The following is a 9,210-nucleotide window of genomic DNA, read 5'->3' on the forward strand; positions in this document are numbered from 1 at the left end:
GACAGACAGACAGACAGACAGACAGACAGACAGACAGACAGACAGACAGACAGACATATAGAGAAACAGACAGACAGACATATAGAGAGACAGACAGACAGACAGACAGACAGACAGACAGACAGACAGACAGACAGACAGACAGACAGACAGACAGACAGACAGACAGACAGACAGACAGACAGACAGACAGACAGACAGACAGACAGACAGACAGACAGACTGGGAGGGTGGTGGAGACATGGGGTCTGGGGGTGACAGCTGTAGTAGCTGTGTTGAAAGACAAAGAACAGGTATCCACAAATAAAGTCACAATTTTGCTTTTCTCTCACTGGAAATATGACATGAAGCCTATAAACAAGCAATAAGCTGGGAATTTGAAAAAGCTAATGTGATTTTGTTCACTTACCATCTGTAACTATGAGAGATGCACCTCTTGGAATATGTCTGGGACAAATCTCCCCACTCCACACCAGGAGGTTCCAGAGTCTGACTTCCTCAGGTTCTTGATGGTCACATAGAAGACTCCATTTCTTAAGACATCTATGGTGTATCTCTCTTTCTCAATATAATGTTTGTAGCCCTCATTTTGAACAAATAAATCTCTCTGGTTACAAGATCTTTTGCTGAAATATTTGTCATTTTTACCTGCTCATGTGTGAGAGCATTTGATTTTGACTTGTCCTCCCACCACCTCCTTCACATTAACGACAGCTGACTCCACGACACACAGAGCTGTCAGACAGAAGAACAGTACAGTCACAAATGATGACCTGGGAATATACTTTAACCCTGATCAAATCTTACTTTAACCTTGCTCAAATCTTACTTTAACCCTGCTCACATTTTACTTCAACCCTGCTCAAATCTTACTCTAACCCTGCACAAATCTTACTTTAACCCTGCTCAAATCTTACTTTAACCCTGCTCAAATCTTACTTTAACCCTGCTCATATTTTACTTCAACCCTGCTCAAATCTTACTTTAACCCTGCACAAATTGTACTTTAACCCTGCTCAAATCTTACTTTAACCCTGCACAAATCTTACTTTAACCCTGCTAAAATTGTACTTTAACCCTGCACAAATCATACTTCAACCCTGCTCAAATCTTACTTTAACCTTGCTAAAATCTTACTTGAACCCTGCTCACATTTTACTTTAACCGTGCTCAAATCTTACTTTAACCCTGCACCACTCTTACTTTAACCCTACTCAAATCTTACTTTAACCCTGCTAAAATCTTAATTTAACCCTGCTCAAATCTTACTTTAACCCTGCTCAAATCTTACTTTAACCCTGCTCATATTTTACTTCAACCCTGCTCAAATCTTAGCAAGAGCGACATCATTGATATACACAGAGAAAAGAGTCGGCCCAAGAATTGAACCCTGTGGCACCCCCATAGAGACTGCCATAGGTCCAGACAACAGGCCCTCCGATTTCACACATTGAACTCTATCTGAGAAGTAGTTGGTGAACCAGGCGAGGCAGTCATTTGAGAAACCAAGGCTATTTAGTCTGCCAATAAGAATGTGGTGGTTGACAGAGTCGAAAGCCTTGGCCAGGTCGATGAAGACGACTGCACAGTACTGTCTATTATCGATACGCGGTTATAATATCGTTTAGGACCTTGAGCGTGGCTGAGTGCACCCATGACCAGCTCGAAACCGGATTGCATAGCGGAGAAGGTACGGTGGGATTGAAATGGTCGGGTGATCTGTTTGTTAACTTGGCTTTCAAAAACTTTTCGAAAGGCAGGGCAGGATGGATATAGGTCTGTAACAGTTTGGATCTGGAGTGTCACCCCCTTTGAAGAGTGGGATGACCGCGGCAGCTTTCAATCTCTGGGGATCTCAGGACGTTACGAAAAGAGAGGTTGAACAGGCTAGTAATAGGGGGTTGCGACAATTTGGCGGCAAGTTTTAGAAAGAAAGGGTCCAGATTGTCTAGCCAAGATGATTTGTAGGGGTCCAGATTTTGCAGCTCTTTCAGAACATCAGCTGTCTGAATTTGTGTGAAGGAGAAGGGGGGGCATGGGCAATTTGCAGCGGAGGGTGCAGAGCTGGTGGCCGGGGTAGTGGTAGCCAGGTGAAAAGCATGGCCAGCCGTAGCAAAATGCTTGTTGAAATTCTCGATTGTTGGAGATTTATCGGTGGTGATAGTGTTTCCTAGCCTCAGTGGAGTGGGCAGCTGGGAGGAGATGCTCTTATTCTCCATGGACTTTACAGTGTCCCAAAACTTTTTGGAGTTAGTGCTACAGGATGCACATTTCTGTTTGAAAAAGCTAGCCTTTGCTTTCCTAACTGCTTGTGTACATTGGTTCCTAACTTCCCTGAAAAGTTGCATATCGCGGGGGCTATTTGATGCTAATGCAGTACGCCACAGGCTGTTTTGTGCTGGTCAAGGGCAGTGAAGTTACATTGTGTTGTTTAAGTGTTCCCTTTATTTTTTTGAGCAGTGTATATATACACTACATTGACAAAGGTGTGTGGACACCTGCTCATTGAACATCTAATTCCAAACACATGGAGTTGGTCCCCCCTTTTCTGCTATAACAGCCTCCACTCTTCTGGGAAGGCTTTCCACTAGATGTTGGAACATTGCTGCGGGGACTTACTTCCATTCAGCCACAAGAGCATTAGTGAGGTCGGGCACTGATGTTGGGCGATTAGGTTTGCTCGCAGTAGGCGTTTCAATTCATCCCGAAGGTGTTCGGTGAGGTTGAGGTCAGGGCTCTGTGCCGGCTAGTCAAGTTTTTCCACACCGATCTCGACAAACCATTTCTGTATGGACTTCGCTCAGCACTCGGCGGTCCCGTTCTGTGAACTTGTGTGGCCTACCACTTAGCGGCTGAGCCGTTGTTGCTCCTAGATGTTTCCACTTCACAATAACAGCACTTACAGTTGACCGGAGCAGCTCTAGCAAGGCGGAAATTTGATGAACTGACTTGTTGGAAAGGTGGCATCCTATGACAGTGCCACGTTGAAAGTCACTGAGCTCTTCAGTACGGGCCATTCTACTGCCAATGTTTGTCTATGGAGATTGCATGGCGGTGTGCTCAATTTTATATAGCTGTCAGCAACGGGTGTTGCTGAAATAGCCAAATCCATTAATTTGAAGGGGTGTCCACATACTTTTGTATATATATTGAACAAATAATATCAACGCAACATGTAAAGTGTTGGTCACATTTTTCATGAGCTGAAATAAAAGATCCCAGAAATATTCCATATGTACAAAAGCTTATTTAGCAAAACATTTTGTCCACAAATTTGTTTATATCACTGTTAGTGAACATTTCTCATTTGCCAAGATAATCCATTCACCTGACAGGTGTGGCATATCAAGAAGCTCATTAAACATCATGATCATTGCACAGGTGCAACTTTTGCTGGGGACAATAAAAGGCCATTCTAAAATGTGCAGTTTTGTCACACAACACAATGCCACAGATGTCTCAAGTTGTGAGGGAGCATGCAATTGGCATGCTGACTGCAGGAATGTCCAACAGAGTTGTTGCCATAGAATGTAATGTTAATTTCTCTACCATAAGCCGCCTCCAACGTCGTTTTAGAGAATTTGGCAGTACATCCAACCGGCCTCACAACCACAGAGCAATTGTAACCACGCCAGCCCAGGAACTCCACTTCCGGCTTCTTCACCTGCGGGATCGTCTGAGGAGGGCGAGGGGGGGTGCTGAGGAGTATTTCTGTCTTTAAGAAAGCCCTTTTCTGGGAAAAACTCATTCTGATTGGTTGGACCTGTCTTCCCAGTGGGTGGACCTAGCTCCCAAGTGGGTGAGCCTATGCCCTCCCAGGCCCACCAATGGCTACGCCCCTGCACAGTCATGTGAAATCCATAGATTAGGACCTATTTAATTTATTTCAATTGACTGACTTCCTTCTCTGAATTGTAACTCAGTTTTACTGACTCTTGTGTTTTGCATGAGGGTTTGGTAGGTGGAGTCTTGGGTTGTTGTATTGAGGGTTTAGTAGGTGGAGTCTTGGGTTGTTGTGTTGAGTGGTTGGTACACCAATTATTGGCAACATATCTAATCTGATTTGTCAAAAGACCAATTATTAAGATCAGAATTGTGCTGCCTGTGTTAACGCAGCCTATGAGTCTGAGAATCCATTATCTGTTGAAGCTGAGCTGTCTAATGAACAAGTGTTTGCAGCAGGTTCTTCATGTTGACAGATTGAGGAATGATAACAGACTACAGTAGAAACCCACTAGAGGATGCTGTAGACTCACACAGTCAACCCTAAGATGTTTAGTTTACCATCACACACAGCCAACCTCCCTGTCTATCACCTCTACACTAGAAGTGTCTCTGTATGTACATACACTCTTCAGACCTTGTCACACAAGTGTTTTTGTGCCCATTGTTAGAGTAGACAGTCCAATATCTTGTCATTATAATACATGTATGTAATTTAGCCAGGAGCAATTAGGTTTAATGCCTTATTTCACCTCGTCGGCTCAGGGATTCAAACCAGCTACCTTGCAGTTACTGGCCCAATGCTATTAACTGCTGGGCTACGTGCAGCCCATAATAAATTATCTTTGCTGTCAGGAGGAAGGGTCTAGAGAAGTCAGATGTGTTTTCTATTTAGTTAAGAATGTACAATACTGATATAACGTCTTTTTATACAGTATTTGTTCATGTCTTTGACTGTATGAGCGGCATGGGATTGGGAGGATGAGGACATTCCATGTAATTATTTTTGTCACTGGTGGGTGCCATAAGGTCTGAGTGCCAAGATAGCTTTGGGGCCACTTGTGTTCATCTTAGAATGAGTACGTGATGGAATATCTTTATTAGAGTGTGAGCTGATGTCACAAGAGCTGAGTGTATGTGTGGTGGAGGAATCAAACGCAGGCACACGAAGTCTTGGTCAACAGTCAAATATGTATTGTAAATAGGTAATCCAAAACAGGAAATAATGTCCAACCTCATCAGGGGCAAGGGAACACTATAACGCACAAACAAACCCGTGCGTAAAAAGAGGGAAAAATCGCACACAGTGCGGAAACGAAAAAACACACGCACGAGCACAAAATCCCAAACAAGAAACGAACACAGCCGACAGGAAATAATCACTCACAACACCTGACCCCAAACACAGAAACTAAATAGGCACATAATCAAACACTAACAAGGGTCAGGTGTACAAACAGACAAAACCAAACAAACACGAAACATCGAACGGTGGAGTAGTACTCCGGAGACGACGACCGCCGAAACCTGCCCGAACAAGGAGGAGGGGCAGCCTCGGCCGAAACCGTGACAGTACCCCCCCTGACGCGCGGCTCCAGCCGTGCGCCGACTCGGCCTCGGGGACGACCAGGGACGACGCGGAGCAGGGCGCGTAGGGATGACTCCGTGGAACTCGGTCAATGGGACGGGTCTAAGATGTCCCTCCGTGGCACCCAGCACCGCTCCTCCGGGCGTACCCTCCCACTCCACGAGATATTGAAGACCCCATCGGCCTGGAATCAAGGATGGACCTCACCGTGTACGCCGGGCCCCCTCGATGTCCAACGGGGCGGAGGAGTCTCCTCTATCTCAAACTCCTGGAGTGGACCAGCTACCACCGGCCTGAGGAGAGACACATGGAACGAGGGGTTAATATTCTTGTAATCAATAGGTAATTCTAACCTGTAACACACCTCGTTCAATCTCCTCAGGACTTTAAATGGCCCCACAAACCGCCGACCCAGCTTCCGGCAGGGCAGGCGGAGGGGCAGGTTTCTGGTCGAGAGCCAGACTCGATCTCCAGGTGTGTACACAGGCCCCTCACTGCGGTGGATATCGGCGCTCGTTTTCTGCCGACGGATGGCCCGCTGCAGGTGTACGTGGGCAGCGTTCCATGTCTCCTCCGAGCGCCGTATCCACTCATCCACCGCAGGGGCCTCGATCTGGCTCTCGTGCCAAGGTGCCAGAACCGGCTGGTACCCTAATACGCACTGAAAAGGGGGTTAGTTGTGTGGAGGAGTGGCGGAGAGAGTTCTGTGCCATCTCGGCCCACGGCACGTATCTCGCCCACTCCTCCGGCCGGCCCTGACAATATGACCTCAGAAACCTACCCACATCCTGGTTTACACGTTCCACCTGCCCATTACTCTCCGGATGGTAACCCGAGGTAAGGCTTACGAAACCCCCAACCGTTCCATGAACGCTCTCCACACTCTGGAGGTAAACTGGGGGCCTCGATCAGACACTATATCCTCGGGTACCCCGTAATGCCGGAAGACATGGGTAAACAGAGCCTCAGCGGTCTGTAGGGCAGTGGGTAACCCGGCAGGGGAAGGAGACGACAGGCCTTAGAGAACCGATCCACAACGACCAGGATGGTAGTATTCCCCTGGGAGGGGGAAGGTCGGTAACAAAGTCTACCGAGATGTGGGACCAGGTGTCGTTGTGGAACGGGCAGGGCTGTAGCTTACCCCCTGGGCAAATGTCTGGGCGCCTTACACTGGGCACACACCGAACAGGAGGAGACATAAATCCTCCACATCCCTGGCTAACGTGGGCCACCAGTACTTTAGTGCTAAGGCAGTGCACCGTCCGGCCGATACCAGGATGTCCAGAGGAGGGGGACGTATGAGCCCAATAAATGAGTCGGTCGCGTACCTCGAGCGGGGACGTACGTCCGACCCACGGGACACTGTGGAGGACTTGGGTCGGTGCGTAACGCCCGCTCGATTCGGATCCACCTCCCACACCACCGGGGCAACCAGACAAGACTCCGGTAGTATGGGAGTGGGCTCAACGGACCTCTCCTCCGTGTCATACCGCCGAGACAGGGCATCTGCCTTCCCGTTCTGGGACCCAGGGATGTAAGTGATTTTAAACACAAACCGGGCTAGAAACATAGTCCAGCGAGCCTGGCGAGGATTCAGTCTCCTAGCTGCCCGGATGTATTCCAGGTTACGGTGGTCAGTTAGAATGAGGAAAGGGTGTTGAGCCCCCCGAAGCCAATGCCGCCACACCTTTAGGGCCTGTACCACGGCTAACAGCTCCTGTCTCCTCGTCATAATTCCGCTCCGCGGACTGAGCTTCTTAGAATAAAAAGCACAGGGACGGAGTTTAGGGGTGTGCCAGACCGTGGGAGAGAACGCCCTACTACCAGCCTCTGACGCATCTACCTCTACCTGGAAAGGTAAGGAGGGATCCGGATGCGCCAACACCGCGCCCGAGGTAAACAGGTCCTTCAGTCTCCCAAAAGCCCTGTCCGCCTCAGCTGACCACCGGCAAGCGCACCCCGGACCCCCTTTAACAAAGACGTTATGGGAGCTGCCACCTGTCCAAAACCCGGATAAACCTCCTGTAATAATTCGCAAGCCCAAGAACTGTTGCACCTCCTTCACAGTAGTTGGAGTCTGCCAATTACGCACAGCTGACACCCGGTCTACCTCCATCTTCACCCCTGACGCAGACAACTGATAACCCAGAAAGGAGACCGACTTCTGAAAGAACAAACATTTCTCTGCCTTGACATACAAGTCATGCTCCAACAGCCTCCTCAATACTCGGCGTACCAGGGCTACATGCTCAGCTCGGGTGGGACTGTACACCAGAATGTCGTCTATGTACACGACCACTCCCTGTCCCTGCATGTCCCGGAAAATCTCATCGACAAAGGATTGGAAAGACTGAGGGAGCATTCATTAACCCATATGGCATGACGAGATACTCGTAATGTCCGGAGGTCGTGCTAAACGCTGTCTTCCATTCATCTCCCTCTCTAATACGCACTAAGTTATATGCGCTCCTGAGATCTAATTTTGTGAAAAACTGAGCCCCGTGCAATGACTCCGTCATAGTCGCAATCAGAGGAAGTGGATAGCTGTACTTCACTGTAATCTGATTGAGACCGCGGTAATCAATACACGGGCGCAAACCTCCATCTTTTTCTTCACAAAAAGAAACTTCGAGGAAGCGGGTGAAGTGGAGGGCCGTATGTATCCCTGTTTCAGAGACTCAGAGATGTACGTCTCCATAGCTCTCCTCTCCTCTTGAGACAAGGGATACACGTGGCTCCGAGGGAGAGCTGCACTGACTGGAGATTTATCGCACAATCCCCCAGTCTATGAGGTGGCAACTGCGCCGCCTGGTCTTACTAAACACCTGTTTCAAATCCTCATACTCTGGGGGGAATATGCAGTGCTGGCATAAGATTCGGACTTTCCACCGAGGTCGCCCTAAGGAAACACCCAGACACCTACCCTCACACTGGACAGACCACCCTTTTAGAGCTTTCTCTCGCCACGACATAGTAGGGTCATGGGTCATAACAGGGAAGCCCCAGCACCACCGGATACCAGGGAGTCAATAACATAGAGCTGTATAGTTTCCATATGACTCTCCTGCGCTATCATCTAAGAGGCGCCGTGACCTCCCAATCAACCCAGATCCTAAAGGACGGCTATCTAGGGCGTGAACGGGGAAAGGCTTGTCTACTGGAAGGGAGAGGAATCCCTAACTTATTACAGAACTGGCGATCTACAAAGTTCCCAGCTGGCTGAATCTACTAGCGCCTTTATGCTGGGACCGGAGGTGCAACCTGTGGAAAACAAACAGGCAAGGTTAAGTGAACGACAGAAAGCTCTGGGTAAGTAGGCGCCTACTCACCTGGGAGGACTCCCCAATGCGTGGCCTGTCTTCTCCTCCCCGGGGAACCTTCCCCAACACCTGGCCGCGGTGTGCCCTCCACGGCCGAGTTAGTGCAGGAACGGCCCCCTCGGGTTCCTGTGCCTTCGCTCTCTAGCGCAGCACCCCGAGCTCCATAGGGCTCGGCTCGGAGGTGCTGGAGGGTGAAACGAAACCCCTCCGGGACGTCCCAGTAGCGAGCAGGGTGTCCCAGCCGGATAGCCATGTCGACAAGTTGGTCGAATGTCAACGATGTGTCCCTGCACGCTAACTCTCTCAGGACGTCCTCCCGGAGGCTACAACGGAAGTGGTCTATTAAGGCCCGCTCGTTCCACCCTGCATCAGCCGCTAGGGTCCGAAACTCCAGAGAAAAGTCCTGGGCGCTCCTCATCCCCTGTCGGAGGTAGAACAGACGCTCCCCGCCGCCTTCCGCTTCGGGAGGATGGTCAAACACGGCACGGAAGCGGCCGGAGAATTCCGCATAGGTGGTAGTAGCGGCGTCCATTCTCCTCCATTCGGCGTTGGCCCACTCCAACGCCTTGCCGGACAGAT

Source organism: Coregonus clupeaformis, unplaced genomic scaffold, assembly GCF_020615455.1.
Source record: "Coregonus clupeaformis isolate EN_2021a unplaced genomic scaffold, ASM2061545v1 scaf0241, whole genome shotgun sequence".
Classification (NCBI taxonomy): Eukaryota; Metazoa; Chordata; class Actinopteri; order Salmoniformes; family Salmonidae; genus Coregonus; species Coregonus clupeaformis.